We start from the raw sequence: 7,826 nt of genomic DNA on the forward strand, positions 1-7,826 counted from the left end.
AGAAGAAATGCATAAGAATGGTCAGAGGGTCTTGAAACTGGACTAGTGTAGAACAGTCCTGCTGCACACTAAACACTGCTTCTTGCAGACCAGCTATGAAACTTATGCAGAACCTTATGTTCACATAAAAAATATGTTACGAAGTTTTTCTAAAAATATTGTGTTATTAGAAGAGCATGGATGTCATCTTAGTTAGTCTCAACAGAAATTAAGAGGACACATGATCTCAAAAGCCTTTTATTATTTTTATTTTACCGTTATTTTACTAGGCAAGTCAGTTAAGAACAAATTCTTATTTTCAATGACGGCCTGGGAACAGTGGGTTAACTGCCTGTTCAGGGGCAGAACGACAGATTTGTACCTTGTCAGCTCGGGGATTTGAACTTGCAACCTTCCGGTTACTAGTACAACGCTCTAACCACTAGGTGTAATAAAGGTGTAATGAAAACTTCAGCATTTGAGTGTAGTCTTTTTTGTTGTTTGTGTGTGTGTCGGGGGATGGGGGAGGAATGTGCAGATGTTTCATTTCCAAGCGGCATAGAGAGGCAGTGAGATCGAAGAGACGAAGCTGCATGTTACTAGGTGACCTCACTACATAAATATTCCACGCTCTCAGTCAGCCCTTGTGCAGTTCCACTCTTCTTTTGGTCCATGTTGAATAAGGATGTAAAGGAATTCACTTTTATAGACCCTGTGCTTTTAAATTAATCAGGGGTTTTCCAACTGTTTCTGTTCTGCCTTAAAGATGTTAAATCAACACTGTGCATGAGAGGTATTACTTGCCAGTCAATGTTTTAAGCCCGTATGAACTCATCACTAGTAATGTCTGTCTCTGATTATGAACATGCAATGGTAGATTGTAGTAAACGTTTTTGTGAATTACTCCGAACCACTAATTGTGGCGATAAACTGAATACTGTAATCTGTAATTAAGTGTAATCAGGAACCAATTAAGTAAAAATATGGGGATTAATTTAAGTGCATTATCTTCCAGGGAAGAAGTGGTAGAGCTTCCGTTGGTAGTGAACGTTCAAGGGAATCCACATCCAGGGTCCAGTCTGGGTGAATTACACAGGTGTATTTGATTTGTACTCGTGGGTCCTGCATACAATAGGATGGCGCACAGTTGGACCAGCGTCGTTAGTGTTTGGCCGAGATAGGCCGCCATTGTAAATAATAATTTGTTTTTAACTGACTTGCTAGTTAAATAAATTTAAAATTAAAATAAAACCATGTGCACGGTCACAATTTTTGTATGTAATACTTCCGTCATTCACAACAAGAAACAGACAATGGAATCTACTGGTGCTTCCCAATAATAGTGCATTTTCCCCGAATTGTGCCCTCATTCACTATTTACCACAAATCTAAAATCATTGGATTGGTGGAGGCATGACATGGACTTGTAGGAATTCCCACTATATATCAGTAATTTCCTTTAAAATCAGTGAAGTGAACACCGTTTGGGAAGAAGGATAGATAATTGGGACATAACCTACATTTAAATATCTATGGTTTTAGTACAGCCTCCTACTAGTAAGGTTTCAGTGGTAGGCCTATCTACCCGCCACCCCCAATTTTTACTAAATCGAGTGCACCTAATTTTTGAATTCGATTATGCTGAGCCGCGGGGTATTGGTCTATGGCCCGTGACGTGACCGAGCAAAAGCGGTGAGGGAGGAGCGACATTGTCAAATGGAACAGTAATCTGCGCCGCTCTGTCATGTTGTCAACATGGTACATCGTCCAGAAACATACAATATTTTCATACCATTTTCCATAGAATTTATATTTGGATTTTTAAAATATTTTTCTTTGGGAAGGCACTTTTGCATGTGAAAACACCGAATCCTGCTCATTACTACACGTGCTAAATTACGTCACGTTTGTTTTGAGCCGATTTCTCCGTTGGACAGAGTTGGGCACCATGTTCACGCCCTGGAAGCAACCCGGTTACGAACTCAATGAAGTCAAGATTAATCGGGCAAGATTAATCGAATCCCCTCAATGTTTAGAGGTTGGCTCCACCCGCCGTGGCTCTGATTGGAGAAGCTGTCTCTCCCAGACAGAGGGGGACCTTGAGTTACCGCAGACTGCCGAGTAAGCACGGAGCAGTCTGACTGTACACTACTGCAGATGTAATGGGGGGCCTGGCCCCGAGCCAACAGCAAGCTAGTTAGTTAAAGACGGTGGCAGTTGGGTCAACGCAGCCGTATATGGGGTTCTGTCCCCGCAAGGCTGCTTGCCGTTTTTACGAGCTTCACGTATGCAACATTGTGCCAGTAAAATTGAAACTTCATCAGCGCCAGCTGGCCTCCCCACCGCTAGCTGGCTAGCGAACTAATGGAAATTACTTTAGTATAACTGGGCTTCAATCTGTAAGTACATTTAATTACAATGAGCTGTTCGATGTTACTTATCAAATCTGGTTAGCTGGCTAGCCAGTAGCAACATAATTGTGTGTTAGCAGACGTGTTTTATTTTTGCCGGTCTAGCTACGTTAGCTAGCTATGAGGTTAGCGAGCTGCCAAGCTGGCATGGTATTTTGGTGCGAGCCAACCCTCGCTAGTAGCTTCAGGCGTAGACTGAATGCAGCCCCCTTTCTTTGTTTGAGAGGCTAGCAAAAACGGCAAGTACAATTTGCTTGACGTAACGCTAGATTATTGCATGCAAACCAGCAAGTTTATGCAGCATTGGTATTTTAATTGACTAGCTAGCTATATTTGTAATATTATATTACTTGACACATTACGATATTAACTGTAACAATCACAATGTAGCGAGGTGTTTTGCTGTTGAATGATACATTTGTGAAGCGCCGGCAGGTGCTCATTCAGGGATTGCATGAATCTGTATTTAGACTGGGGCAGTTGGGTCAACGCAGCCGTGTATGGGGTTCTCTCCCCGCAAGGCTGCTTGCTGTTTTTACTAGCTACATCTTTTTTTATTCAAAAATATGAAGTCATTTTTGTCTGCCTTCTGCACACGTGTATTTGATAATACGCTTTTACTGCATGGTGCATTATTGTGCATTGAGATGCCGTTTATTTAATGTATACTGACTGTCACTGAATGCTTGATGCTTCTTCAATTATGTCTGTAGTGATAAACAGGATGAAACATTTGTGTGTGTATATATATATTTATTTTAATTTAATTTTATCTCGCAGTCCCACACTTGCCCTGATGCCAGACTGACTATGCAGTAGAAATGCGGCTCTTGCAGATAATCAAGGTAAAATTTGATGTTGCCCTGTTAAAATTCACAGATCTCAACCTAACCATAGATAGGATCATTAAAATCAACATATTGTCACATGTAGCTCTAGGCTATTGCTTTGACTTGTTACTATATTGTTTTATCATAATTTGCTCTATGTATTGTCTGTATTCAAGACTAGGGGAACAGTATTTATTTTGGCAATATAATCTGCATTTTAAACAATCCATGGCAAGTATTATGATCCATGGCAAGTATCATATCCTAATCTAACCTATAACCAAATCAGAACATCACACTAAACCATCACCAATCAGAATCTGTAATGATACAAGTGTGCCTTCCCTTGTCCAATCAGAGTGATATACCGGTATTTATGACCCAATCACAGCTTTAGCTGGTACAGTATCATCACTACTGCTCAGCATTGAGCAGGCCTCTGACCAGTTATATAAGTCCATGGCTCCGATGCAGCAGCACTGTCTATGCTAGCTCAAGGCTGCCTGTGGGTTCAGTGAGTTCGAGACAGCCTCAATGCAGTGGACTGCCGCTGGGGGAAAAATGTGACCTCGTTTGACTGGTGTTGCCTGGAGGTGCTCCAAGCTGCAGTCTGGGAAGTGGAAAAGACGGTCTGTTTTAAACAGGTGGCCTTCCCTACTGCCTCTACTTTACTGTACTGTAAATATAACATGTGCATTTAAACTACTAAGTCATGTTAAACTACTAAGTTGCGGTAAGAAGGAAGGAGTTAGGAGGGCAGATTCTCTCCAGGAGTATTGAGTTCAAGTTATGTGAAAATTCTAGGAAGGGCTAGTTCGGTTGTTTTTACATTACATTTTTCTGTCCTAGAAAATGATTTTCCAATGTTTGTGTGTCGTCCTGCATTCTAGTTCAATATTGCAAGAGCTGAGTTGAACTATTTGGTCATAAAGATCCCCTTGTCTGCTTTGAGCATTTGGATTCAGAACATGGATTGCCCAGGAGTAGGCCTAACAGTTATAGTCTGCTTTATAAATGCGTTTTCTCAGATCCCTTATTGTCTTTTCTGTTTTCGTATTGGCTTGTCTCGTTGTGAGTTCTAGCGTAATGAATTGCAGCTAGGGATCACTGACTCACTGTTGTTCATGAATCAAATAGTTATATTTCATGCTTGTCTCTCTTGCTCTTAGGTACCAGTTTAACCCTCAGACTGAAATTAACAGGCTATGATGGCTCCCCTGAGGTAAGAACAGCCAAGTCTATTAATGAATGACAGTGCAGTGCTACTGTATTATTTAATGGACTGTAAAGGTGTCATTATCTCGTTCTAACAGCTGATACACATCCTGAGAAACCTGCTCTAGCCTAGGCTAAATTGTGGTTAAAAAGGTTTCCTAGTATTATGTTGTCAGACCCAAAATCTACGTATAGCTGAATTTACAGAATATTCTTCAGGATGACGTAATTGGCAAGTCTCAACCTAGAGTATCCACACGAGCAGTCGTTGTCGATTATATTATCATGTCTAAAATTTTGAGTGTACTTTTTCCTTTCTTTCACAGAAAAGACTGCACTGTCGGTCGGACCAAAGGGGAGCAGCAACAAAACAACTCACTGGTCCTTCCCTTTGCTCCTTCCTGGGAGAAACAAAACACTGTCATCATAAAGAACAAATGGGAGAAAAAAAAATGTATTTTAATTTCTGATTTTTGTAATCATGTCTAACCTTTTTGGGGGGGAAGGGGGGGTATAGATGACATAATGATGACTCTGAAGTTTCATACCTTCTCTGTCTATTTTTGTGATTTATTAACACATTAGATAGATATACAGTAGCTTGTTAGGGACTCTAAGCCTTGATGATATGTTTGTTTTCAGGAAGGAGAGGAAAAGCCGAATGACACAAAGCAATGTAATAACAGTCTCCAACAGCAGAGACCTAGCCTGATCCCAGGTCTGTTTGTGCTGTCTTCCATGGCTTTGGTGACTGCCCAAACAGATCTGGGACCAGGCTAGCAGAGACCCACGTCTATGTTTACGAATTCTACAGGTGGTCCCTTGTGGGCTGAGTACAGTAACTGACAAGCAGCAGCATGTCATCCACTCTGCCACAGAACAAATCACAGTTTAAACAGCAGCATTATCCTCCTATTTATGTTTTAACACTCACTCAGTTCTCTGCACTGTTCACATGCTCAACTGTAGTATGTGATCGATCCTTAACACAGTATTAAGCTAGGCCTAGACCTGTATCATTATTTCTACAAAACACACTCTTCAACGTCTTGGAAGGGAGTGGTTGCACCTCGAAGCGGAACCATTCAAACGTTGGGTTCAAGATTTTACTTTTTAACAGTCCTAATTGCTCTGCTCTTCGGGTGATTCACACCCTTCAGCTCTCAAATTCTTCTCTCATTCTCAAAACTCTTAATATTTACACACTCTACAGTATTTACTGAGGCTAAGAGTCCCCCCTTTTTCCATGTTAGCTAGTAAATGCTTTCTAGTGTGTTTTTGTATTTTAAACGTTTATGGTTTTAAGTAGGTTTGCTTTTTAAAAGTTTTAGAATGTTTGTTGCTAGTGTAGACAGTTATGTATGCTGTGATGTAGCCTATAGAAGTAGCTATAGTAGAAATGCATTGTTCCCTTGTGGTAAGTGAGTGAGATGCTGCCACGGAACTGAGACACTGATGATTGGTGCTATTTTGGACTTTAATCTGCTCCTTGGAAAGGTAGCCGAGATGGGTTTTCTTGTTTTACTTTCACATTCTGAGTAAAGAAGGTGTTGGTTCTTTGTCATGGTTGTTGTAACTTGGTCTGGATTGGCTTAGTTTTTCACTGTTGTTTTCTGTGCGGCTTTCTCATTGGATTTAAGATTTGAGGAAATATAAACTTTTATCATGGTCAATGTATTACTAAAGGAAAAGAGGATTCATGTGAGAAGATTTGAGGATATACCATGTTGATGGGAGCAATCACAAAACTGCAATTGTTAAACACTAGTTACCCTTTAATACTGACATGTGCATTCAAAGGTATACAATGTATCTAGTAGTACCCAGCACTGGTCACTTTTAGACAATGTTAAGCTTAAGTGTGTTTTGATTGACATACAATCTCGAAACGAAGAGTGCAGTTCTGCCCCTAGCATGTTTGTGTGTAACGGAGATCTAATAGAATTTGCACACAAACGAGTGAGTTATGAATTTGTCACATGGAAACGTATAGAAGACGCCACAGAATAACGCAATGTTAATGTCTATCTGCTTCAAGTTGATTAGAATAAGTAAACGGTTAAACGTAAAATTAAGGTTTTTTTTATTTTTTTTAAGTCATGCTTTTGAGAGAACTTTAGAGGTAAATGCTAAAAGGAATGAACACACTCAATGTGTTTTAAGGCCCAGCCTGTTTGGGTTTGGGTTCAGGGTTTCAACTTTTCCTCATCTCCTTCACCAGCTGGATATGACTTAATCCTATAGAGAGTCATGTGTGACTTAATGTTAGTTAACGTGAGACTGGAATCACATGATGCATATAATCTTGTTTTAAAAAATTAAATACAATTTTCCAAATGGTGCACATGTAGCAAAGTTAGAATAGAACAATCTTTTTAATTTATGTATTTTTTGAATGATTTTGTAAATGAATGTTGATGAGAAGCTTACTTTGTTATAAAACAGACAAACTAAAACCAAAAAGCTTTTTATTGTTTTTAGCTATAGATTTAAAACATCAAAGTAATGTCAGTATTTGCAGTTTTGTCTTTGCTTCCCTGTTAATTTATTTTGTTAAAGATTCTAATATTAATATGATAATAACCAACTTGAAAGCCCATGTTGTTATTCTTTTGTCTTCCATTCTCCCCTGATTCTGGGGACCTTTTTGTACCAGCATGTTCTAGTGTTATTGATCGCTTGCTCTCTTCCTCATTGAGTTGATTTGTTACACATTTTTCCTCTTGCAGTTCTTTCCTTTCAGACTAGTTCATATGTAAGCTATTTTGTACATAGCAAAGTGAATAGCATATGCAGGATGTGCTGTAGTGTGTTGAGTCAGGTATTCAGTAATTACCATTGTATATGGTTGGAAAAAAACACGGTATGCCAGCTTTGCAAAATTATTACAACGATGCACTTAACTTACAGTATCCCATGTATTTTTTTTGTTGGCAATTTGAAAAATAGTGCAATAAATATGCAAGCTCGTAAATGTGTGTTTTTATTTGAATCTGTTGATGTTGCTGGAGTTTTTCCAGTGTTGTAGGAAACTTGTGCAATTGTGCTTTGTTTGAGAAATTGATCATGCCTCGCCATGGAATACGTTGTTGCAAAAAGTCAAGTCATTTTCAAGCAGTGGTTTATAGCCATCAGCAGACAACAGTTCTGACTGACAGCAATTCAGAGCAGATCTAAAGCATGATTGTTTTAACCTATGGCGTCGAAGAGGATATTACTTACAACATAGTTGGATGAATCTTTCCTACCCCAAACCACTTTTCTACAGACACAGGCAAACTAAGCTTTAGGACATATTTTAAGAGCAAAAACTGTTATCAGAGCAAACTTACCCAGAGATGATTGCTTTTCAGGGATGAATCAAGATACATTGGAGAATTGTGCATTGATA

General features: G+C 39.3%; 1 long non-coding RNA gene across 1 annotated transcript; it reads left to right on the forward strand.

Annotated features, from left to right (window-relative positions):
- Positions 1–2,052: 2,052 nt before the first annotated feature.
- LOC118391514 (uncharacterized) lies at positions 2,053–7,409 on the forward strand. Its single transcript, XR_004827151.1, has 4 exons — positions 2,053–2,378; positions 3,171–3,235; positions 4,390–4,442; positions 4,762–7,409. It is a non-coding gene; the product is annotated as an uncharacterized LOC118391514 (long non-coding RNA).
- The last annotated feature ends 417 nt before the right edge of the window (positions 7,410–7,826 follow it).

The sequence above is a fragment of the Oncorhynchus keta genome, chromosome 12, assembly GCF_023373465.1.
Source record: "Oncorhynchus keta strain PuntledgeMale-10-30-2019 chromosome 12, Oket_V2, whole genome shotgun sequence".
In the NCBI taxonomy this organism is placed as follows: Eukaryota; Metazoa; Chordata; class Actinopteri; order Salmoniformes; family Salmonidae; genus Oncorhynchus; species Oncorhynchus keta.